The sequence below is a fragment of the Bos taurus genome, chromosome 3 (genome assembly GCF_002263795.3).
Source record: "Bos taurus isolate L1 Dominette 01449 registration number 42190680 breed Hereford chromosome 3, ARS-UCD2.0, whole genome shotgun sequence".
Taxonomy (NCBI): Eukaryota; Metazoa; Chordata; class Mammalia; order Artiodactyla; family Bovidae; genus Bos; species Bos taurus.
In genome coordinates this window covers 64,041,592-64,069,149 of record NC_037330.1, presented here as the reverse complement: position 1 = coordinate 64,069,149, position 27,558 = coordinate 64,041,592, and the positions used below count along the sequence as shown (strand labels likewise).

At 36.9% G+C, this 27,558-nt stretch overlaps 1 pseudogene; it reads right to left on the bottom strand.

Moving 5' to 3' along the window:
- Nucleotides 1-16,295: 16,295 nt before the first annotated feature.
- On the bottom strand, nt 16,296-16,579 carry LOC112445882 (ubiquitin-conjugating enzyme E2 variant 1-like; annotated as a pseudogene).
- Nucleotides 16,580-27,558: the final 10,979 nt, after the last annotated feature.

Below are 27,558 nucleotides of genomic sequence, written 5' to 3'. Positions count from 1 at the left end.
TTTTTATATTCTTTGAACCAATGAAATGTGATTTGATTCCATTTTATTCCCTCTCATCTTTAGTTATGACTCATTAAAATTAATTTCCTGAGTCCTGAGAACACTTCAGCTATGCTCATCAATCTATATGTATGTGTTTACATTTATTCCATTGTTAGAAGTACTTCAATCTTAACAACAACAGCTACCTTGTAAAACTGATTAAATATCTATTTAATTCTGTTAGCCCATATGGCCAAATGCCAATAATTCCCCAGAAATTAGTTAATGCAAATGAAAAACTTGACTGTTATCTACAGAATCTTCATATGCCCTAGTCATTCATTCACTGTTTCTTTCATTGAACGTGGACCAAGTGTCTACTACTGACAGGCAGTATGACAGGTACAGGAAAGGTATAAAAATATGGTCACAACATCATGGGTCTTATAGATGCTATGAAATGTATCCTCCATGGGGGCAGGCTTTCCATTGCTTTTGAATTCTGGTGTATCACCAGCACCATTTGACACCCAATAAGCAACTCCTAGATATATTTTTTGAAAAAATGAAAGAATGAGTTATTTTTATTTATATTTATTCTTTTATGCCTGTCATGACAAGATACATATAATAGAAAAATAAGGTGAAAGGAGCTGACAAAAATACTGATCGCATTCAGTTTGCCCATTCCCCAGAGACTTGGTTTCAATGTAATTTAATTTAAAGCAAAATTTTCTCTCATAAAAACTTCAGATAAATCTCGAAAGTGTTACTTAGATACTGCTTTTCCTAATAGGTTTAAAATGTAAGCTAAATTAGAAATTGAAACAGCAGGCCTAAAATTAGATATGAATTCCTTTGTGGTACTGGTCATCACACTTCACATACCTGATTCCATAGAAGCATTATTGGAATTAAGCCGAGGTGAACCCCAGATGTTCAAGAAACACTCACTCTTCCAGGCAAAATTAAAATAGAAACCCCTCATTCTGGCAGTTGAAATGCTAACAGTTGGCATGAAGCCTCTTAGAGACTAATGAGAAAGATGAGAGCGCTAATACTACTTTGAGAGTCTATTTCATTATTCATCTGCTCTCTGCGGAGGCTTTACAAACATTAACTAATGCTCAAAAACATCCCTGGGAGGTAGTTTATCATTGATGTCTTTGTCTTCTAACGTGGAAACCAAGGCACAGCAAAGAATGCATTTATTTGGTCAAGTTCTTCTAAAAAGATGACAACTACAAAATGAAGAAGCCATATTTTTCTAAATTTCAAACTCCACACAATCCTTTTAATAATAATAGTTATACACAGATAAATATTAGAGTTGCCAAACTGTTTTCAGGTGAAAAAAAATCACTGGGTTATTTTACAGATCCTTCTAAGCTGACACAGCCAAATTTTCTGAAGGGGAGAAAAAGTGTTCTTTAATCATTCTTCCTTAGGTTAAACTATAGCAAAATGACCTAGAAAACCCATCATCTGGTATAAGATCCTTGTGAATTGTTGGCATTTAAAAAAGAGCCCCTGAATTATTTAGATCGCCTTGCCCTGCTCTTCAGTTCACTGTGCTACATTACACCATGTTTTCAAATAGTATTAAAGCATAAGTTCAATAATATCATATCCTAAAACATATAAATAGCAGGAAAGAGGAGAAGTGAAAGGCAAGGGAGAAAATGAAAGATATATCCATCTGAATGTAGAGTACCAAAGAACAGCAAAGAGAGATAAGAAAGCCTTAAGTGAACAATGCAAATAAATAGAGAAAAACAATAGAATGGAAAAGACTAGAGATTTCTTCAAGAAAATTAGACATACCAAGGGAATATTTCATGTGAAGATGGGCACAATAAAGGACAGGAAAGATTGAGGACAAGAGGATAAGCAGGTGACAGAGGACAAGATGGTGGGATGGCATCATTGACTCAATGGACATGAGTTTGAGCAAACTCCAGGAGATGGTGAAGGACAGAGAAGCCTGGCATGCTTCAGTCATGGGGATCACAGAGTCAGAGACTACTGAACCGTCGAACAATAAAATATAACTATAGTATTATTTAGACAGTATTTCCTTTTTTGGAATATTTAACTTTGATACAGTTTACTAATTTGAGTACTTCTGCAATGAACAATTTTTGTCCATAAATCTGTGACCTAATCCTCACTTATTTGTTACCTAGTAGGTTCCTAGAATACAATTCAAAGGGCATGCTCAAAAGTATAGGGAAGGAATTTTTATCACTCTTGCTACTCTCCTAATGTTCTCTTCTAAAAGAGTATAAATCTGGCATCCCATTAATGGTATGAGAGTGCCTTCTTTGAGGCATTTTCCCCAAACTTGATTATAAATATTTTCTAATTAAAAAAAATACATCATTGATTAATTTATGATGGAGTGTGAATATTTCAACCAGTGCTTATTATTCTTTTTGTTTCACCTTTAGTGAACTTTTCTATTAGGTGTAAATCAAACACTGAAATAATTATATTCTTTTAGCTAAAAAAAAAAAAAAAGGATAATGCTTGAACCAATACAAATAATTTGAAATATTTTTATTTAAATATATAAAATATATATGCTATTTATTGACATCTACAAAAGTGAAAAGTGAAGTCACTCAGTTGTGTTTGACTTTTTGCAACCCCTTGGACTGTACAGTCCGTGGAATTCTCCAGGCCAAAATTCTTTAGTCGGTAGCTGTTCACTTCTCCGGGGGATCTTCCCAATCCAAACCGAGGTCTCCTGCATTGCAAGCAGATTCTACAAGGTGTCCTCAAATAAAAAATGACATCACTAGAGTGAATCTAATTTTAATTTGTCAGACACTGGATGAATATAATTATTAAAATTATATTCATTCTTTTTATAGAATGTGGTTCTTTACTAGAAAACATAGTATTTAAACTGGATTTTATATCCAGTCATTGACTTTTAGGCACTCTCATACCATTATTGGGCTTCCCTGGTGGCTCAGAGGTTAAAGCATCTGCCTGAAATGTGAGAGATCTGGGTTCGATCCCTGGGTCAGGAAGATTCCCTGGAGAAGGAAATGGCAACCCGCTCCAGTATTCTTGCCTGGAGAATCCCATGGACGGAGGAGCCTGGTGGGATACAGTCCATGGGGTCGCAAAGAGTCAGACACGACTGAGCGACTTCACTTCACTTCACTTCATTGACTTTTAGAAGTCCCATAGCTTGCCTTAACACCTGAAAAGCATTATCACAGATAAACAGGACAAACAACACCATCTTAACTGCATATTAACTTTCTACTCACCAATAATTCTCCCAAAGTCTCATTATCAGTTATTCCTCACATAGTTTTCACCATATGTATGGAACTCTCTTTGTCTATAACCCAATGGAAGATATTGAATGAATTTAGCTCAGTATTTACAGCATATTTTACAGTCTTTGAAGAGCTTTGCAATCACTCTACTCAATAAAACAATAACTGTATAAATTAAGTAATATTATCCCAAAAATGAATAAACTGAGAGGTTTAGTGCATTGCTTAAGGTCATCTTAAGGAGAAGTAAGTAACAAAGTAGAGATTAAGATTTAAATGTTTCTGATGTTATGTATTTTGCACTTTGCTTTGTTCTATTAAAAGAAAACCATCTTCTACTCTGGAAGAAGTTTAACTTTTTGGAGGTTGAAAATATTCCTAAATATAAACCTTTTAATATATTTTAGGCTTTTGAAATATCAATATGGCTTATCCGTTTTATGGAACACATATTGTATTTAAATGTAGTTTAAGCCTTCTAGTATTAACTGATACACAAAATCCAAAATGAATAATTCATTCATTCAACAAAAGTATTATAGATAATTAATAAAGCCATAAAATATCTGGTGCTAAGACTATAAAGAGTCAACAAGCTAGTCTCTACCTCAACAATTTTTGTCATTAATTTACAGTTTATGTTAAAATACAGAAATACTAATAAAATACATGCTTTTAAATATATTTAATATTATGCAAGATAATTTATGCAACCACAGAAAATTCAGATAATCCTTAAAATCTTATCCAACTGAATCAATATGCTATGTTTATTCTCCTTTATATATAAAGGCCCTTTCAAGTCAGTTCACTGCAATTGAGAACCAAATTCAAATTGCAAAGGCATTTGATACATCCATAGTTTCGTGAGTTACATGATGAAAAAAGTATTAAAATAGTCTTTTACAAGTACAGACTTAAGGTTTCAGGAAGGCATTCTAAGAGTTAAATGTTGATTGAAGAAAGAAATTATTTAAACACAACAAATATCTTTAACTCAAAGAGTGTTTTATATGACTGTATATTAACACTAAACTTGTGTTCCTTGAAATTTGATATTTTCTTTGTGTGGGAAGAATTAATTCACTTTGTCTCTAAGCTACAAAGGAGTGAATGTCACAGGAGAAACAGCTTGAATTCTCATAATCTCAAAGAGGAGTTATTGCAGCAGATATTGGATAAGATACATTTCTAAAGGACCAATACATTTAACAAGAGACAGTGGGATAGCCTAATGAAGTTTGAGGTCCCTTATGCAATTAACAGTTTGAAGTGTTGTCTACTGTTGTCTTTCTTATTGGTTATATTAACTTTGTTAAAATTATTTACTTGCTTTGTGTGTAAATAGATTTTTTAACACTACTGCTTTCCCACTTCATTTCAGGCACAAAAATCTTACTATTTTAGGGAATCATTTGAGAAGGATAGCAGCAAATTATTTTTATGGCAATAAAACCTCACAAATAACAGAAATCATCTAATAATATGGGAGTCATGTTGCATTCCAAAGTCTCTGTGCTGGAAACAAAGAAACTAAGAAAAAATGTTTAAGTTTTATTTGAGTTCACAAAACGCATATCTTTTCTTTCGTAATAAGTATAACTTTTTTTTTTAATGAATAATATACTCAAGAAGGCGATGGCACCCCACTCTAGTACTCTTGCCTAGAAAATCCCATGGATGGAGGAGCCTGGTAGGCTGCAGTCCATGGGGTCTCGAAGAGTCGGACACGACTGAGCGACTTCACTTTCACTTTTCACTTTCATGCATTGGAGAAGGAAATGGCAACCCACTCCAGTGTTCTTGCCTGGAGAATTCCAGAGACGGGGGAGCCTGGTGGGCTGCCATCTATGGGGTTGCACAGAATCAAACACGACTGAAGCGACTTAGCAGCAGCAGCAGCAGTATGAAGTGAAGCGAAGTCGCTCAGTCGTGTCCGACTCTTTGCGACCCCATGGACTATGGCCTATCAGGCTCCTCTGTCCATGGGATTTTCCAGGCAAGAGTGCTGGAGTGGATTGCCATCTCCTTCTCCAGGGGATCTTCCCGACCCAGGAATCGAACCCGGGTCTCCCGCATTGCAAGCAGACGTTTTACCGTCTGAGCCACCAGGGAAGCAGCAGTATATATATATTTAAAGTAGGCAATTTTCCCAAATATTTAAAACGTGTGTTTCTCACGCTAAAATACTGGTTATGTTACCCCTCTGAGATCAGTAAGAACTAGCGTCTTATTCCGGTATTACTGATAAGAAGATAGAGGCAACTGGGCTCAGAAGACATATCCATTACAGCAGAGGAAACTAATGACAACTCTGGGATCAGAATTCAGAAGCTCCTGGCTCTCTGACTTAGAGTTTGCATATACGGTTAAAATAAAAATATCAGCCAACAATCTGACTGTAACAATCAATAGTGTCTCTCATCAAGACAACTAATTTCTCTCTTTAATTAAGAAAAAAAAAAAAAAAAGAGTAACCAAAGACACTTCTATTTTTTTTATTTTTCACTCAGTCGATTATTCTTGCCTGGGATATCTCATGCACACAAGAACCTGTAAGGCTACAATCCATTGGGTAGCAAGAGTTGGGCATGACTTAGAGACTAACCAGTCTAGTATCAGTTCAGTTCAGTCGCTCAGTCGTGTCCGACTCTTTGCGACCCCATGAATCGCAGCACGCAAGGCCTCCCTGTCCATCACCAACTCCCGGAGTTCACTCAGACTCACATCCATCGAGTCAGTGATGCCATCCAGCCATCTCATCCTCTGTCGTCCCCTTCTCCTCTCGCCCCCAATCCCTCCCAGCATCAGAGTCTTTTCCAATGAGTCAACTCTTCGCATGAGGTGGCCAAAGTACTGGAGTTTCAGCTTTAGCATCATTCCTTCCAAAGAAATCCCAGGGCTGATCTCCTTCAGAATGGACTGGTTGGATCTCCTTGCAGTCCAAGGGACTCTCAAGAGTCTTCTTCAACACCACAGTTCAAAAGCATCAATTCTTCGGTGCTCAGCCTTCATCACAGTCCAACTCTCACATCCATACATGACCACAGGAAAAACCATAGCCTTGACTAGACGGACCTTTGTTGGCAAAGTACTTGCATGTAAATCCAAAGTGTAAGAGTTTCCAGGCAGTAAGTACCTTAAAGAGCTAACTCAAATGTTACATGACATCTTGTTGTGAGAGCTTCAAGGGAGCTTGAGACTTGAATTGGACTTGGGTAAAACTCTGTTATAGTCCATCTGGTTATAGACTTTTTATGTGGAGTTTTTCTTTATGTTTTCTTCCATAGAAATGTGTACTACTGAGAGAGAGAAGAAAACCAGTGCTTTTATTCTTACATGAAATGGAAGGGTAATAAATTATGTATTTTTAGGGGAAAAAACCTAGATGCCTAGTATGGGTTAATTAAATTATGTAAAGACAGCCACTTACTCCCTTTTTAAATGAGCATCATCATTTCTATTCACTTTAAATATACTATTGATTCATAAGACATTAATGTAGGGTTTAGTACCTGAAACATTCCAACGTTCTCAAATTTAAGTTCCTGAAATTAAATTTGCCTATTTGCCTATAGTTGAACTGAACAAGACAGAAATAATTCTTTCCAATCAGAGAAAATTGCAGATGAAATTACGGGGATAATTTCAGCCCAATAATTTAAAGGAATTTATCCTCACTTTCACACACACACACACACACACACACACACACGGGTTTTATATTGAATATTTCTCTCTTCCTTTAAATTATAGCCTACTGTGGAAGGACAGAGTTTTCTTTATAGTGTGTCTTCAAAATTGGATAATTTGAAGCAAGATATAGAGGTACAAAATATGTTGGGAATAGGACAGGACAAGATAGGTATGATGAAATGCAGGCCAGGAAGGGAAAGGAAGTGGCCAAAATAGCAATAATACTCTAATCTTGATTATGCCCTCACTCACCACAAATTTGGGTGTTTGAAGCTAAAAAGATAAGAGTAGAAAAAGATCATGAAGGGAAAAAAAGGAGAAAGTGTGTGAAAATGGACACCGAAAATCGACATTATGGAAAGTGCCACAGCTTGATTTGCAAATTCTCAGGAGTAGCCGTTCTAGTATCAATGCTCACCAATCACTGCCGGCTGCACTAAGCACTCCAAATACTCTGGAGGGTCCTTAAACAGTATTTGCTATAGAGCAGAATTCAGTATGTGAACCATAGTCAAAGAATTTTAGTTTGCAAAAGGAAATCATTATAACTCACTCTGTATGAGTCTCTAGAAAATAGAACAAAGTTCTATGTATGTATGTATATATAATTTACTGTTCCCTAAGTTGCTGATTTACTCCAAATTGGGTAGGGCAATATCCAGTATATGGAAATCTAGATTATGTATTTTAGACTAGTTTCAACATAAAGTTCACCCTTCTTTCCATATTAGTATTAAAGTATTCTTTTCTGCAATATTCAGAGTGTTACGCACAGTCATATCCTGACTGTCTATTGCTGGGGTCACTTTCCCAATCTGCCTTAAGAGTAGTTTTTTCTAGCGTGTTTTTTTGGCAGTCAACACAGAAGAAAAACACAAAAAAGTATTTCTTCATCAGGTGTCCATTCTAGGCACAGTACTAATCTCATTATGTAAAATATTAATAATGCCTTTTAAGATATTCAGGATAAAAAAACAGTTTCAAGTTAAAATGTACATTTTGACTATGTGGCTCATACAGACTCAATCTCTTCCAACTGAAAACTAAAATGAAGTTGTATGATACTTTTAGTTAAATAAAATTATTATTTTGTAGCCCCAAAGTAAGAGATGTATATATTTTATTTTAAACTTTTTAAAATATTACCATTTTACTGATCTTTCTTACATTTTTTATATCAGGAAATTAAATGCATGTTCTGTCTTCTGGCAAGGTGAATAAAAATTAAATATTCATTTAAATAATCTGCATGCTTATACTCAACAATCCACATTTAAAATATTATTAATATGTTAAATTATTAAACATAAATCATATGACTAAAACTTTCAGCTTGTAAAAGTCACCAAGGTAAGTCATGGCAATCTCAGTGTCATTTGCTTTTCTTATATAAATTGAATGTTTAAAAAGGCATGTAGAGTTTACTTACATAAAAATAGCTATACAAGAGTAATTATTTCATATGTGAAAATGAAACAACAAACTTAATTTATCATAAAACAACTTTCTAATAATATTATTAATTCTAGGTTTTCTCTTAATAGGTCTTTCATGAAATTTAAGTACTTAGACATTAATTTTTTTTCCAAAAAAAAATAGCTTGGGCACATACATGTACTTATTGACCAAGAGTTATACAAATGTATTGAAAATAGTAAGGACAAAAAAATCCACAATGAGGAATCTAATTATGGAAATTCCATTTAAAGTAATTAAAGCAACATGATAGTATTAATATAGATTTTCTAAATGCTGATTTTCACTTATTCTATTATAAGCCCTAGAGATAATCATCAAAAGCATGTTTCTAAATGTTATAACATTTAAATGGAATTAAAAGATTCACTGAAAAACAAAAATGTACTCCAAGACTCATATGTGAATCCATTCACTTGTAGCCAAAACCTGCAACCCAGCTAGCAAGCATGATCTTTTCCGCCATGTCTAACACAAACTATGGCACTTTAATAAATGATCACATTTGAAAATGTAAATGTATTTCTCTCAAGGAAAGATCAAACAGAACTCTTGTTTAATTCATGTCATGAATATAGTTTTCAGTTCAAATACTCTTTCAAGATGTTTCCCTGGTGAAATTCATATATCATATTTACATAAACATATAGAGAGTGAGTGTGAAAAACTGTAGGAGAAGCTTTACACTTTTCAAGTCCTTTAATGAGAGTCAGCAAACACCATCAAGACAACTCATAAGCCTCTGTGAAGTGAGATTCATTTTAATGAAAACCTCTCTCACACACCTCATTTGTAGAATTATACAGAGCAGCTTAAATTCCTCATCTGTCACGTAGAGTTTAAGCTTATTGAAATGCATCTTGGACCACAAAATTCCCCTTTCTTTTTTCTCAGTTTCACTACTGCTGAGTTTTTGTTCTAAAGTCCATTGATTGGTTCTGACAAGAAAGTTAAGTCCTATAGTTGGCTTTAAGAAAGACGGAAGACTGATTGTCAGTGTTGTTAAACATCTATCTGAATGGATTTGTGAAATGATAGATGCTCTGAAGGATAATTCCTTCAGGCAACCAGAATTTTTTTTCAAAGTTTTAAAATTTATCTCCTTATTCAGATGACCAATGGACCCACTCTGACTTGAATTTTGTTGATTAATTTGTCTAGTAACACCAGTAGTAAAGCATATGTATTTTTTTAAGTATAAATTCACCAGAACAAACTACTCAAAGTCAGTAACAAAAATACAATAAGCTATAAAGTGTGCTCTAGCTGAGAAGAAGTACGACAAAACTTTTGTAAGATCAAAATGTGAAAAATAGAATTACTTATTTATAGCTGGTTGGGGCATATTCTCAGAACTCGTTTTGTTTCTGTTTTCCACGACTTCAGGAACCTTTTGAAACACAACTGCCATATGTACAATATTTTTGCATCTCATTTGTGCTCAAGACTTAAATTTTGTTTTCATTTAAAGTGTTAAGGATTTCCATAGAAATTCCAGAAATATTAAATATTGGGTTTGGACAATCAGTTAAGTCTTTGTTGATGTATTTGAAGATACTATAATTCATTATTTTTACAAACTGGATTGCTTCTGCTATAAGTTATTTCCCATTAAAATGATCAAAAGTCTCATTACCAAATACAGTATTTTTGTTTCTAATAAGTAAAAGCTAGTGTAATTAATATTAATAATATGTTTTGATTATCCTTGATGAAGTTACTTATACTTGGTCAAAAGTATATTTTACATAATTTAAAATAAATATAATTACCTGACATTAGCCTATCTAAGGTCTTCCCTGACAGCTCAGTTGGTAAAAAATCCATGTGCAATACAGGAGACCCCAGTTTGATTCCTGGGTTGGGAAGATCCCCTGGAGAAGGGAAAGGCTACCCACTCCAGTATTCTGGCCTGGCGTATTCCATGAACTATATAGTCCATGGGGTCACAAAGTTAGGTTATTCAGGGACTCAATTGAAAGATGATAGAAAACTTTTCTAAAAATAACCCTAGAATAATTCTATTTCTCTCCTATTTTCTCTTGGAAAAGTCAGACTTACCATTCACATTAGGTATTCTGAAGACCAGAGGACTAGCAGTGTGGAACCACCACGTATATGAGCACGTCTAATATGCGCTAGTGGCTCAGTGGTAAAGAGTCCACCTCCCAGTGCAGGAGACAGGAGACTCTGGCTCAACCTCTGGGTTGGGAAGATATCCTGGAGGGGGAAATGGCAACCTACTCCAGTATTTTTGCTTGGGAAAATCCATGGACAGAGGAGCCTGGTGGGTTACAATCCATGGGGTCAGAAAAGAGTGGGACATGACTTGGCAACTAAACAATAGCAACAACAACATGCACTGTTGGAGGTTCTCTGAGGCCTGTGCCCGTCAGCACAGTACTATACAGATGAAAGTAAACCGTGTGTTGGGACCCCCACATGAGGGCTGCCTCAGGGCCCCAGCCCAAGTCCCCACTCTACATCTAAATCTGTCTGCATTTACTGGAAATGCTTCACTGGCAAGGAAACCACATACAACTAATCACAGTCCTCCAAGTCTACTTTAGCTAACTCACTTTAGCCTTATAAGGAAATCCCAACCTCTTAGCCAATCAAGTCCTGTTTCCCAAGTTGTCTCTTCTAAAGCTTTATAAAACTGTCTCCTGCCCCAAATCCCTCAGGACCTGATCCATTGCTTGTAAGGTGCAGTACCTCCCCAGTTCATGGATTATTTCCTTTGAGTAAAGAACATCATTACTAAATTGCATTATTTTTGTCATTTGAAGGTACCATTTAATGTAAAATTAATAGATTATTTTACTTGGGTATATTTAGAATGTCAAATGAGCTTCTCTGGTGGCTCAGTGGTAATGAACCTGCCTGCCAAAGTAAGAGACAAAGATTCAATCCCAAAGTTGAGAAGACCCCCTGGAGAAGGAAATGATAAACCACTCCAGTATTCTTGCCTGGGAAATCCCATGGACAGAGGAGCCTGCTGGTCCAAGGTTTCAAAAGAGTCAGACACAGCTTAGCAACTAAACAACAATGCATGAAAAAATTATTTTCAAGGGTTTATAAAACACTAAGACGATTTCTGATTTTAAGAATCTCATCATAAATGATTGATAGAAATTAGAAACCTGGCACAAAACTTGTATGGTTATTGTGATTCGTAATAAAGAAATCTATATTTCAACTTTATCCAAGTTCCTGGCTCAGAGCTTCTAAAACCTTTGGAATTTTGTAAGTGATAACAGGAATAAAGGTGTCTTTTGTTATTCACAAGACCTCTTTCAACCACACCTGGCTTTATATTAAAAGGTGAATTTTGGAAAGCCCCCAAGAATGGGGCTGGCTTCCAGAGGAACCATGTGATTCCTCACAACTCTCAAGTTCTCTCTTGAACTCGAGCAGGAGGTGATGGGAACATTCTATTTATAGTCAGCTAGTTAGAAGTACAGAAAATAACCTGGACTTGGAAGTATTGGAAATTTGCCTTTTCCTTTGCCTCTGCCAAATTGTTCCTTTGCCTGAACAATTTGCCTTGGACATCGGAGGGGTTTGCAATCTTGTAAGACTGAGCCCTTAACCTACAGGATCTGTTGCTAACTCTAGTTAGTATCAAAACTAAGTTGAATTGTTGGGCACCCAGCAGATGTGGCAGAATTGGTTGGTGTCAGGAAACTCTTCACATACCTAGTTCCAAAAGCATTAGAAGTGAAGTGTTGATGGAATTGGGAAAGGAGTACATCAAGGCTGTATACTGTCACCTGCTTATAAAATACATGCAGAATACATCATAAGAAATGCTGGGCTGGATGAAGCACAAGCTGGAATCATGATTTCCAGGAGAAATATCAGTAAGTTCAAATATGCAGATGACACCACCCTTATGACAGAAAGCAGAGGAACTAAAGAGCCTCTTGATGAAGGTTGAAAGATGAGAGTGAAAGAGCTGGTTTAACAATCATTCAAAAAAACTAAGATCATGGCATCCAGTCCCATCACTTCAGGGCAAATAGATGGGAAACAATGAAAACAATGACAGACTTTATTTTCTTGGGCTGAAAAACCTCTGTAGATGGGGACTGCAGCAATGAAATTAAAAGACACTTGCTCCTTGGAAGAAAAGCTATGACCAATCTAGACAGCTTATTGTATGGCAAAACCAATATAATATTGTAAAGTAATTAGCCTCCAATTAAAACAAATAAATTTAAAAAAACACTCAACATTCAGAAAACTAAAAAAAAAAAAAATAGTGCTACCAAAAAAAAAAAAAAAGCAGAGACATCAATTTGCCGACAAAGGTGCATCTAGTCAAAGCTATGGTTTTTCCAGTAGTCAGTATGGATGTGAGAATTAGACCATAAAGAAGGCTGAATGCCAAATAATTGATGCTTTTCAACTGTGGTGTTGGAAAGTACTTTAGAGAGTCCCTTGGACTGCAAGGAGATCACAGTAGTCAATCCTAAAGGAAATCAATCCTGACTATTCATTGGAAGGGCTGATGCTAAAGCTGAAGCTCCAAATCTTTGGCCACCTGATGTGAAGAGCTGACTCATTAGAAAAGAACCCTGATTCTGGTAAAGATTGAAGGCAGGAGGAGAAGGGTATGACAGAAGATGAGATGATTGGATGGCATCACCAAATCAATGGACATGAGTTTGCGCAAGCTCCAGTAGATGGTGAAGGACAGGGAAGCCTGGCACGCTGCAGTCCATTGGGTTGCAAAGTGTCGGACATGACTGAATGACTGAACAAAAATAAATTGATGAAATTTAACCTGCCCAATAACTGTAATTGCTGCAATGGCAGTACCATAGTTTGTTTGTTTGTTTGTTTTGTAAATCTATGCAAATAATCAGGACCTATTAAATTGTTTAGTGTTATAGTATCTTAAGATACATTTATTTTCTCATTGTTAAGTAAATGTTGAAATTTATTTTAGACTTGGCATGACACAATAAAAATCAAATCTCAAAGAGCGGAAATTACCTTTCAGTAAATAAAGCATATAGAAATCGAGATTTTTTTAAAAAACATGTATTTCATGTGCCTGGAATAATTAACTTATTTATTTATATATCAGTTTTTTCCACATGATACACCAAATATGTAGTATTTTTTCCAATACTTCTCCATCTCTCCAATTGTAGCACACCCTTTAAAGTGAAAGTGAAATTTGCTCAGTCATGTCTGACTCTTTGCAACCACGTGGCCTATACAATCTGGAGTGGGTAGCCTTTCCCTTCTCCAGGGGATCTTCCCAACCCAGGGATCGAACCCAGGTCTCCTGCATTGCAGATGGATTCTTTACCAGGTGAGCCACCAGGGAAGCCCAATAATACTGGAGTGGGTAGCCTATCTCTTCTCCAGGGGATCTTCCTGACCCAGGAATTGAACTGGGGTCTCCTGCATTGCAGGTGGATTCTTTACCCTTTGATAATTTGCCACAATAGCTCACAGAACTCAGGAAGACATTTTACTTGTGTGTATCCATTTATCATAAAGATACAAATGAACAATTAGATGAAGATTTACATAGGACAAGGTCCAGAAGGATCCCCAGATCTGGAGCTTTTATTCTCTTGCAGTTCAGATGTGGTGCTATCCTCTTGGCACATGGATATACCTGTCAATCTGAAAGTTCCCCAAAAGAACTCTGCCATTTAGGGATTTTTAAAGAGGTTTCTTTACATAGGCAGGATTTATTGATTATTGGTCATTGCTGATTAGTTCAATATCCATTTCCTCTCCCCTCCCCGGCAGGTGTTAAGATTGAAATTTCCAAGTTTCTAATCAAGGCTTGGTGTGCTGATGACCATCTTCTATCCTGAATATATCAAACAGCCAACAAAGTGTCATTTCCTTATAACAAAAGCCATCCCATCACCCTTAAAACTCAGGAAATTATAAGAGTTTTAGGAGTTATATGCCAGTGAAAATGAAAGTCGCTCAGTTGTGTCTGACTCTTTGCAACCCCATGGACTGTATAGTCCACGGAATTCTCTAGACCAGAATCCTGGAGTGGGTAACCTTTCCCTTCTCCAGGGGAATCTTCCCAACCCTGCAATTGAACTGGGGTCTCCTGCATTGCAGGCAGATTCTTTACCAACTGAGCTATCAGGGAAGCCCTATGTGCCAGTAACTGAGGACAAATACCATTTTCTTGTGTCACAGTACGTCTGCCTGTCTGGTTGTCTGAGAACACAATGAATTGCTTTTATCTCAGTATTTATCTACATTTTCATCAGTTAGTGGTCATGAACAGAAAATTAGAAAAATACAGCACTTTGCCAGGAAGTCAAGCCCTCCAACTTCAGGAATCTGCCATGCATACTGGGTTCTTTCCTAATTCCTGCTGAGAACAATGACAAATAGAACATGTACTGAATTCAAGGTTCTTTTTATTCCAATTATCAGATTCTAAACTAGATTCAAATGAATTGCAAAAATGACTAAATGTTATTTAAAACTTCAAAATTTAAGAAGAACTTAAAATTTCTTCAATCTTCAAAAGCAAAAGCAATTACAGGAAAATAAAATTTATTCAGAGGGATTATTTGTGTTACCTAGTGTGTTCAAGAAGTTTATCCAAATTTAACCACTCAAGACTTTAAGAGCTGGCACATCTGAGTAACCCAGAGACTATTTGTTTCATTATATCAAAACCTGAGCTAAAAAATAAATATATATTTATGTCAGCTAATGATGACAGCAGAGAATGCAGGGCTAAGGACCTAATATGCATTTCCTAGGCTGATGAAGAGGAATTAAATATGGTTCCAAAAGTAAATGAGGGAAGACAGAGACTCTTTTAAACCTTACCTGATGGCCTCTGGTCAAAGGTGAAAGTGTAAGTTGCTCAGTCAGTCATGTCTAACTCTTTGTGACCCCATGACTATAGCCCACTAGGCCCCTCTGTCCACAGAATTTTCCAGGCAAGAATACTGGAGTGGGTTGCCATGCCCTTCTTTAGGGTATCTTCCTGATCCAGGGATAGAGCCCAGGTCTCCTACACTGCAGGCAGATTGTTTACCATCTGAGCCACCTGGTCAAAAGGTAGGAAGTATCAAAATAAGTGTTTGGTACTGACAGTGCAGAAAGGAACTGAGGAGAAGGAAAGAAAAAGTAGAATCCCTTAATAAAAGTGTGGGAGAGAAGATATGGAAAAGCCATGAATTCCTTACCTCAGGCCAATTACAGAGGGCAGCATGGGGTTAGAATATATCCTTCTGTTAAGAATAGTGGAGAAGAATGGAGAAAGAATATTTGGGAATTTGGCCATTAAGACTTAAAAAAAAAAAAAAGAAAGAAACCAGGGGTACAGAGAAGCACATTCATGCACTCAATAATAGTCCCACAGGTTGTGACCTAAAGTTTTAACATCTAAGAAATCTCCCAAGCTGGAAGGTTATTGCAGAGAGGGAGAAGGCAAGGTGGCAGGGGGAGGTGATGGAAGACAAGATAGAGACCCCAGGCCATATAATCAGAAGCAAAGTGGTTGTGTGATGTCATTTTTCTCAGTTGAGTTAGATATGACCTATAAGTTGTGATGGAAGTTAAATGTATTTTCTTAATCCAAAAGTTCAACTAAATGGATAGTGGCTACACTTGACAGGATTTCTTGTTATAGCAAAATTTATATATCTCAAACAAACACAAAGTTAGAAGGATCATTTACAGTATCTTAAGATAAATTGCTTTGAATGGGAGTTTCCTTTCCTGTACTGTAAGGTCTCCAACACGTATCTAGAGGATTTACTGCTGTGAAAAATGAAGAATGTTTAAACAGAATAAAGAGGGAGGGAGGGTTTATTTTGTTGTTTTTCTTTTTGATTAATTACTATAACACTGTCTTTCAGGTGATTGCAGGAGTTTCATATTGATTTTCAACATTCTTAGGTGCCAAAGCTCTTATAGGACAACTTTGATGCTATAAGAATTCTGCCGTTTTCCTAACAGATACAGCTCTTGAGGTTCATTATTAGCCCTATTCAGTCCATTCATATTATTGCTATAAATCTTATGAGGGGAAGGTGCTTCTGAGTATTTAGGTCTACATTCTATTTTAAACTATAGATTCAGTTTTCATACCTTTTTCTTAGAGGTCGAATTAGCATCTCTGGCTGTTTTGTGTCGTGTGTGTTGTCTTTTAGACCTCAGCTACCTGTGGCATCTTCTTTTTTCTGGTATTCTTTGAATTCTAACATGAGGGGACTCTGTTCTTGAGCCTGAAGTAGCTGTCATCTTGCAACACTGTCCTCAAATCCAGCAGATTTGTTTTTAATCTTTAGTATACAAACTTAATGAGTTTGTAACCACTAAAACCCCTTAGTTTAATCAATTTCCTAAATTCCATGGTGCTCCTAAGATTAGCCATGTCACTTTTAGACGCCAGTGGTCACAAAAGAACATAACTGGTGTGTAGTTTTAACAGTCAGTAAGAGGTTTTCTTCTTTTTTAATTAAAAAAAAATTGCTGAAGAAGAATGGCATGGGGTCAAATAGTGATGTATGGAAGTATTGGATAAATATTGGCTCTGGAATCAAAACAACTTTGCCTCAAATGATGTTTTCGCCTCAAATCATGCCTTCTCCAACTTCATCACTTATAATCCAAATATATGACTATGATCTTCATGTTAAAATACAGCTTGCATAAGTTTTGCCTCTTGTTTAAAAATATAATTACAAAATTACATTGTGCTACATTAGAATCATGATAGTGGATGAAGTTAGAAAATTAAAATAATAGTAAAGGTTGGAAAGAGGATTTGAGCAAAAAGAAACACTTAATATTTTGTGCTACAATGCAGGGTGCCCCACGTGGTGCAGTGGTAAAGAATCTGCCTGCCAGTGAAGGAGATACAAGAGACACATGTTTAATCCCTGGGTTGCAAAGATCCTGTAGAGTAGGAAATGGAAACCTACTCCAGTATTCTTGCCTGGAAAATTCCATGGGCAGAGGAATTTAGCCCACTATAGTGGGCTACAGTCCACAAGGTCTCAAAGAGTCAGATACAACTGAGTACTAAGGTTATATACATACATGGTCTATAGTTGATCACAGTGGCTAGCTGTTAGTGACCCTAATGAGAGCCTTTAGGCCATCCTAGATATAATAAATAAGGAGCAATTTGGGGAAAATGTTGTTGTTCAGTCACTAAGTCATGTTTGACTCTTTGCAACCCCACGGACCATAGCCCAACAGGTTTTTCCGTCTTCCACTACCTCCCAGAATTTGCTCAAATTCATGTCCATTGACTTGGTGATGCTATCAAACTGTCTCTTCCTCTACTACCCCCTTCTCCTTTTGTTTTCAATATTTCTCATCGTCAGGGTCTTTTTCAATGAGTCAGCTTTTTGCATCAGATGGCCAAAGTATTGGAGCTTCGGCATTAGTCCTTGCAATGAATATTCAGGGTTGATTTCCTTTATGATTGACTGGTTTGATCTCCTTGCTGTCCAAGGGACTCTCAGGAGTCTTCTCCAGCACCACAATTCTAAAGCATCAATTCTTCAGTGATCAGCTTTATTTATTGTCCAACTCTCACATACATACATGACCACTGGAAAAACCACAGCTTTGACTATATGAAACTTTGCTGGCAAAGTGATGTCTCTGCTTTTTAATATGCTGTCTAGGTTTGTCATACCTTTCTTTCCAAGGAGCAAGCATCTTTTAATTTTAAGGCTGCAGTCACCATCTTCAGTGATTTGGGAGCACAAGAAAATAAAATCTGCCATTGCTTCCACTTTTTCTCCTTCTATGCCATGAAGTAATTGGACCAGATATCATGATCTTAGTTTGCTTTAATGTTGAATTTCAAGCCAGCTTTTCACTCTCCTCTGTCATCAAGAAACTCTTTAGTTCCTCTTCAATTTCTGCCATTATAGTGGTATCATCTGCATATCTGAGGTTGTTGATGTTTCTCCCAGAAATCTTGATTCCAGCTTGTGATTCATTCAGCCTGGCATTTTGTGTGATGTACTCTACATATAAGTTAAATAAGCAGGATGACAATACACATCCTTGTCATACTGCTTTCCCAATTTTGAAGCAGTCAGCGAATGAGAGACTTAAATATTTAGTATCTCCATTTATATTTGACCCTTTAGACATGTCTCGGAACTATATATTAACAAATGTGATCAAGTTCTGTGATTTGAATTTCCTAGGACTTCTCTCTGTACATGACAAAGGCTTTTAAGAAGTAAAGCTCTTGTAGACCAAGTAAAAGGAATTTTCCATCTTTTAATAACTATTATTCCCCTCTATTGCTTGTGCTAATTCATTATTTGACTATTTGATAGAGGGAGAGTCAAAAAGTCAAAGTGATGTGTCAGAAGTCTTCCTTAAGACTGCATATTCTTCCCCTAGCCTCCAGATGTTTGACACAAGTCTGAAGTTCAATAAAAAACAATTTAGAAAAAAAAAAAATCTATGTATTTTTGCCAAGTTGTAACTGTCAAGAAAATGTCAAACAATAAACATACATCTTCAGAGGTGAAAATTATCAAGGGTCCTTTTATTCCCCTCCTTTAATATAATAGGTCTTGCATAGATTTCCTTCTCTCTGCAACAGTAGAGATTTTGTACTTTCTCCAGGAAGTTTAAGAGAATGATTATTTTCCCATGAAATGAGTCATTAAAAGGCACAGAGCCATACTTAACTACCTAAGTGTCAGCTTTATATTGAATATGATGAGGTATATTACAAAGTTTTGCTGAAGATTATTTGTAGCCATAGGAAAAGAACATTAACAGTGCCAAGTGTGTTGTAGAGATGAGGATAACTTAGTTCTTCCTAGTAAAATAGTGAACTTTCATGTTATTAAATGTATTACACTTAAAATTCCCTCATATATCACATTTTAAATCCCCACTGAAAATTCTGTATGTTCAATATTAAATGCTCACACATTCAAATGAATACTAACATTATTTTCTCTTATTAAAATTAAGCTCCTTTTCCAAAAGAAATTATATAAACTCATGTTCCCTAATAAAAAATTATTGTAATGGGAATGTGACTGTGGTAAGTAATATCCTGTATACTTTAAACTGCCTGAGATGCCACATTTTCCAGAATCCCTGGAAATTAAAATAAGTACATTTTTCTATGTATACATTGAATTTTGGCTGATGATAACATTTAGTTCATTTATATTCTTTCATATACTGTGCCCTTGATTTCATCATAGATCTCTCTCAGTTTTCTAACTCCATTTATCCATAATCTAAATTTGAAGCATACATTTTTAGGTTATAATCAAGAATAGGAGTTAATAGTTTCTAGTTGGAGAGAGTAAAACAGGAACAGGGACTCTGGGTTAGAAAACTTTCTTTCTTCCTTCCTTCCTTCTTTCTTTCCCTCCTTCCTTCCTTTTTTAATGAAGTATAAATACCATAGGAGTAATGCCCCATGAATCATCACAAAGTGAGCAAACTCAAGAGACTAACAGCAAAGTTAAGATATACAAAGCAATTTGTACTCAGGAAGATCCCTCTTTGCCCTTCCTATCCACTGTCTCAGTTTTCTTTTTTTTAATTTTATTTTATTTTTAAACTTTACATAATTGTATTAGTTTTGCCAAATCAGTTTTCTACACACAAGATAATCAAGCAACTTCTCTGGTGTCCACTGCCTAGGGTATCATGTTGCCAATGCATGTGGAATTTTTGGTCAGGGAACTAAATCCCACATGGTGCAGCTAAGAATTATACCTCAGCTAAAGATTCTGCACGCCACAACTAAGACCCAAAGCAGCCAAAAAATGGTAACCAATGTCATTTTGAAATGTCAAGAAATGGTTTTGAACCTTATATGGCCTTTGTGTGTGTGTGTTTGTGTGTGTGTGTGTGTGTCTTAAAACTTGTCTTAAACGTTTTAAGACGTTTCTCCTCTACATTTGAATGAAATCCTTGCTGGGTACAATAATCTAGGTTGTAGATTTTTCTCTTTCATCACTTTAAGTACGTCCTGCCATTCCCTTCTGGCCTGAAGAGTTTCTATTGAAAGATCAGCTGTTATCATTATGGGGATCCTCTTGTGTGTTATTTGTTGTTTTTCCCTTGCTGCTTTTAATAATTGCTCTTTGTGTTTGATCTTTGTTAATTTTATTAATATGTGTCTTGGGGTGTTTCGCCTTGGGTTTACCCTGTTTGGGACTCTGGGTTTCTTGGACTTGGGTGGCTATTTCCTTCTCCATTTTAAGGAATTTTTCAACTATTATCTCCTCAAGTATGTTTTCATGGCCTTTCTTTTTGTCTTCTTCTTCTGGGAGTCCTATGATTCAAATGTTGGGGCACTGGACATTGTTCCAGAGGTCTCTGAGGTTGTCCTCATTTCTTTTAATTCTTTTTTCTTTTTTCCTCTCTGCTTCATTTATTTCTACCAGTATATCTTCCACCTCACTTATCCTATCTTCTGCCTCAGTTATTCTACTGTTGGTTCCCTCCAGAGTGCTTTTGATCTCAGTTATTGCATTATTCATTATTGATTGACTCTTTTTTATTTCTTCCAGGTCCTTATTAAACATTTCTTGCATCTACTCAATCCTTGTCTCCAGACTATTTATATGTAACCCCATTTTGTTTTCAAGATTTTGGATCATTTTTATTATCATTATTCTGAATTCTTTTTCAGGTAGACTCCCTATCTCCTCTTCTTTTGTTTGGTTTGGTGGGCTTTTATCATGTTCCTTTAACTGCTGAATATTTCTCTGCCTTTTCATCTTGTTTAGATTGCTGTGTTTGGGGTGGCCTTTCTGTATGCTGGAAGTTTGTGGTTCCTCTTTATTGTGGAGGTTCCTGCCTGTGGGTGGGGTTGGACAAGTGATGTGTCAAGGTTTCCTGGTTAGGGAAGCTTGCACCAGTGTTCTGGTGGGTGGAGCAGGATTTTTTCTCTCTGGAGTGCAATGAAGTGTCCAGTAGTGAGTTTTGAAGTGTCTATGGGTTTGGTGTGACTTTTGGCCACCTGTATTCTAATGCTTAGTGTGTTGTTCCTGCATTTTTGGAAAATTAGCTTGGTATGTCTTGCTCTGGAACTTGTTGGCTCTTGGGTGGAACTTGGTTTCAGGGTAGGTATGGAGGCTTTTGGATGAGCTCTTGTAAATTAATGTTCCCTGCAGTCAGGAGTTTTCTGGAGTTCTCAGGTTTTGGATTTAAGCTTCCTGCCTCTGGTTTTCAGTCTTATTCTTACAGTAACCTCAAGACTTCTCCATCCATACCACACCGATCACAAAACATCTCCTTTTGAAGACAGTGTGCTGCCTTTTGTGCCTGGTGTCCCCTGCCAGCGTTCAGAAGTTGTTTTGTGGAATTTGCTCAGCACTCAAATGATCTTTAAGTGAATTTGTGGGGAGAAAGTGGTCTCCCCATCCTATTCCTCCACCATCTTAGGACCACCCCTCACCAATGTCCTTTTCAGTGACTGATCTGATGTATTGAACAAGCTGGGAAAATGCCTTAACAGATGCTAGATTGGAGCCCCAAATTCAGCTCCAGAAACCTTACTTGCTGCAAGTAAGCCTTCAGACTCTCAGGTGGACTCTGGGGCCACTCATCTGCTCCTCTGAGCTGGGAGAGAAGGGAATCTTTCACGAGGGGTGGAGCTCAAGCAAAAGATGAGAGAATTCAGCACTGCCAAGCCAGCTCTTCAACAAATGCTAAAGGATCTTCTCTAGACAGGAAACACAGAAAAGGTGTATAAACTCAAATCCAAAACAACAAAGTAAATGGCAACGGGATCACACTTATCAATAATTACCTTAAACGTAAATGGGTTGAATGTCCCAATCAAAAGACAAAGACTGGCTGAATGGATACAAAAACAAGACCCCTATATATGCTGTCTACAAGAGACCCATGTCAAAACAAGGGTCACATACAGTCTGAAAGTGAAGGGCTTGAAAACATATTTCACACAAATGGAGACCAAAAGAAAGCAGGAGTAGCAATACTTATATCAGATAAAATAGATTTTGAAATAAAGGCTGTGAAAAGAGACAAAGATGGACACTACAAAATGATCAAAGGATCAATCCAACAAGATATAACAATTATAAAAATATATGCACCCAACATGGGAGCACCACAATATGTAAGGCAAATGCTAACCAGTATTAAAGGGGAAATTAACAGTAACAGGATAATAGTCAGGGACTTCAATACCCAACTCACACCTATGGGTAAATCAACTAAACAGAAAAGTAGCAAGGAAACACAAAATTTAAATGATAAAATGGGCCAGTTAGACCTAATTGATATTTATAGGACATTTTACCCCAAAACAATGAATTTCATCTACTTCTAAAGTGCACACAAACCTTCTCCATGATAGATCACATCCTGGGCATAAATTTAGCCTTGGTAACTTCAAAAAAATTGAAATCATTCCTTGCATCTTTTCCGATCACAATGCAGTAAGAGTAGATGTCAACTACAGGAAAAAAAACTATTAAAAATACAAAAATATGGAGGCAAAACAACACACTTCTGAATAACCAACAAATTGCAGAAGAAATGGAAAAAGAAATCAAAATATGCATAGAAATGAATGAAAATGAAAACACAACAACCCAAAACCTATCAATTCAGTTCAGTTCAGTCGTTCAGTCATGTCCAAATCTTTGAGACCCCATATACCACAGCACGCCATACCTCCCTGTCCATTACAAACTCCAGGAGTTTAACCAAACCCATGTCCACTGAGTCAGTGGTGCCATCCAACCATCTGATCATCTGCCGTTCCCTTCTCCTCCTGCCCTCAATATCTCCCAACATTAGGGTCTATTCAAATGAGTCAGCTCTTCACATCAGGTGGCCAAAGTATTGGAGACTCAGCTTCAACATCAGTCCTTCCAATGAACACTCAGGACTGATATCCTTTAGGATGGACTGGTGGGCCTTCTTGCAGTCCAAGGGACTCTCAAGGGTCTTCTCCAGCACCACAGTTCAAAAGCATCAATTCTTTGGCTCTCAGCTTTCTTTAGGGTCCAACTGTCACATCCATATATGACTACTAGAAAAACCATAGCCTTGACTAGACAGACCTTTGTTGGAAAAATAATGTCTCTGCTTTTTAAAATGCTGTCTAGGTTGGTCATAATTTTCCTTCTAAGGAGTATGCTCTTTCAAGTTCATGGCTGCAATCACCATCTGCAGTGATTTTAGAGCCCTCAAAAATAAAGTCAGCCACTGTTTCCCCATCTATTTGCCATGAAGTGATAGGACTGGATGCCATGATCTTTGTTTTCTAAATGTTGAACTTTAAGCCAAAACTTTTTACTCTTCTCTTTCACTTTCATCAACAGCTCTTTAGTTCTTCTTCACTTTCTGCCATAAGAGTGGTGTCATCTGCATATCTGAATTATTGATATTTCTCCTGGCACTCTTGATTCCAGCTTGTGCTTCATCCACCCCAGAGTTTCTCATGATATACTCTGCATATAAATTAAATAAGCAGGGTGAGAATATACATCCTTGACATACCCCTTTTTAAGTTTGGAATCAGTCTGTTGTTCCATGTCCAGTTCTAACTGTTGCTTCCTGACCTGCATCTAGGTTTCTCAAGAGGCGGGTTAGGTGGTCTGGTATTCCCATCTCTTTCAGAATTTTTCACAGTTTATTGTGATACACATAGTCAAAGGCTTTGGCATAGTCAGTAGAGCAGGAATTGATGTTTTTCTGGAACTCTCTTGCTTTTTTGATGATTCAGTGGATGTTCACAATTTGATCTCTGGTCCCTCGCCTTTCCTAAAACTAGCTGAACATTTGAAGTTCACAGTTCATGTATTGCTGAAGCCTGGTTTGGAGAATTTTGAGCATTACTTTACAAGTAAGTGAGATGAGTACCATTGTGTGGTAGTTTGAGCATTCTTTTACATTGCCTTTCTTTGGTATTGGAATGAAAACTGACCTTTTCCAGTCCTGTTGCCACTGCTGACTTTTCCAAATTTGTTGGCATATTGAGTGCAGCACTTTCACAGCATCACCTTTTAGGATTTGAAATAGCTCAACTGGAATTCCATCACCTCCACTAGCTTTGTAGTGATGCTTTCTAAAGCCCACTTGACTTCGCATTCCAGGAAGTGTCTGTAATCTAGGTGAGTGATTTGTCACATCTGGCTCTATATGAGTGATCATACCATAATGATTATCTGGGTCATGAAGATCTTTTTTGTACAGTTCTTCTATCTATTCTTGCTACCTCTTCTTAATATCTTCTGCTTCTGTTAGGTCCATACCATTTCTGTCCTTTATTGAGCCTATCTTTGCATGAAATGTTTCCTTGGTATATCTAATTTTCTTGAAGAGACCTCTAGTCCCTCCCATTCTATTATTTTCCTCTATTTCTTGCACTGATCAATGAGGAATGATTTCTTATACTCTCCTTGCTATTCTTTGGAACTCTGCATTCAAATGGGTATATCTTTCATTCTTTCCTTTGCTTTTCACTTCTCTTTTCATAGATTTTTGTAAGGCCTTTCAGACAGCCATTTTGCTTTTTTGCATTTATTTTTCTTGGGGATGGTCTTGCTTCCTGTCTTATATACAATGTCACAAGCCTCCGTCCATAGTTCATCAGGCACTCTGTCTATCATATGTAGTCCCTTAAATCTATTTGTCAGTTCTGCTGTATAATCATAAGGGATTTGATTTAGGTACACCTGAATGGTCTAGTGGTTTTCCCCACTTTCTTCAATTTAAGTCTGAATTTGGCAATAAGGAGTTCATGATCTGAGCTGTAGTCAGCTCCTGGTCTTGTTTTTGCTGGTTTGTATCGAGCTTCTTCATCTTTGGCTACAAAAAACCTAATCAATCTGATTTCAGTGTTGGCCATCTGGTGAGGTCCGTGTGTAGAGTCTTCTCTTGTGTTCTTAAAGAGGGTATTTGCTATGACCAGTGCTTTCTCTTGGCAAAACTCTATTAGTCTTTGCCCTGCTTGATTCTGTACTCAAAGGCCAAATTTGCCTGTTACTCCAAGTGTTTCTTGACATCCTACTGGATTAAAGATCTAAATGTAAGGCCAGAAACTATTAAATTCCTAGAGGAAAACTTAGGCAAAACACTCTCTGACATAAATCACAGCAGGATCCTCTATGACCCACCTCCCAGAGTAATGAAAATAAAAGCAAAAATAAACAAATGGGACCTAATTAAAATTAAAAGCTTTTGCACAACAAAAGAAACTATAAGCAAGGTGAAAAGACAGCCTTCGGAATGGGAGAAAATAATAGCAAACTAAGCAACTGACACAGAATTAATCTCAAAAATATACAAGAACTCTTACAGCTCAATATCAGAAAAATAAATGACCCAATCAAAAAAATGGGCCAAAGAACTAAACAGACATTTCTCCAAAGAAGACATAAAGATGGCTAACAAACACATGAAAAGATGCTCAACATCACTCATTATCAAAGAAATGCAAATCAAAACCGCAATGAGGTACTGTCTCATGCCAGTCAGAATGGCTGCTATCAAAAAGTCTAGAAACAATAAATGCTGGACATAGTGCACAGAAAAGGGAACCCTCTTACACTGTTGGTGGGAATGCAAACTAGTATAGCCACTATGGAGAACAGGGTAGAGATTCCTTAAAAAACTGGAAATAGAACTGGCATACGACCCAGCAATCCCACTGCTGGGCAAACACACTGAGGAAATCAGAATTGAAAGAGACACATGCATCCCAATGTTCATCGCAGCACTGTTTACAATAGCCAGAACATGGAAGCAACCTAGATGTCCATTGGCAGACGAATAGATAAGAAAATTGTGGTATATATACACAATGGAATATTACTCAGCCATTAAAAGGAATGCATTGAATCAGTTCTAATGAGGTGGATGAAACTGGAGCCTGTTATACAGAGTGAAATAAGTCAGATAGAAAAACACCAATACAGTATATTAATGCATATATATGGAATTTAGAAAGATGTTAATGATGACCCTATATGCGAGACATCAAAAGAGACACAGATGTAAAGAACAGTCTTTTGGATTCCGTGGGAGAAGGCAAGGGTGGGATGATTTGAGAGAATAGCATTAAAACATATATGTTATCATATGTGAAACAGATCACCAGCCCAGGTTTGTTGCATGAGAGAGGGTGCTCAGGGCAGGTGCACTGGGAGGATACTGAGGGATGGGATTGGGAGGGGGGTTCAGGATGGGGAACACATGAAAAAAAAAAAGTCTTAAGACAACTTTTTGAGTAGTTTTAGATCCATAACAACAGAGATTTCCAATATACACCTTGAACTTACACGTGAATATCCTTCTCCACTCAATACCCTTCACTAGAGTGGGACTTTTGTTGCAGCTAATGAACCTCTGTTGACACATCATCACAACCTGAAGTCCATAATTTACAATTTATTTTTGATGTAGTACATTCTATGGTTATGGACAAAATTTAATGACATATATCTGCCATTATGGGCTTCCCTGGTGGCTCAGATGATAAAGAATCCACCTGCAGTGTGGGAGACCTGGGTTCAATTCTTGGTTTGGGGCATGGCAACCCACCCCAGAATTCTTGCCTGGAGAATCCCAATGGACAAAGGCCATGTGGCCTACGGTCCATAGAATCACAAAGAGTCAGATAGGACTGAGCAACAAAGCACAGCACATCTACCATTATAGTATCATAAGAAGTATTTTCACTGTCCTAAAAATCCTTTGTTCTGCAATCCCCTCGTTCATCCCCTGGCAACTATGTATCTTTTAACTGTCTCCTCAGTTTTGCTTTTTTCCAGAATATCATGTAATTGATATCCTATACCATGTAGCCTTTTCACATTGGCTCTTTTATTTAGTAATGTGCATTTAAGTGTTCTTCATGTTTTCCCATGGTTTAATAGCTCACTTCTTTTTAGTAGTGAAGAATTTTCCTGTGTCTGGATGTAATACAGTTTATTTTTCATTTATTTACTAAAGGACATCTGTGTTGCTTCCAAGTATGGCAGTTACAAATAAAGTTTCTATAAATATCTATGTGCAAGTTTTTGTGTTCACACAAATTTCCAGCTTCTTTGGATAAATAGCAAAGAGTATGGTTGTTAGATCATATAGTAAGAGTGTGTTT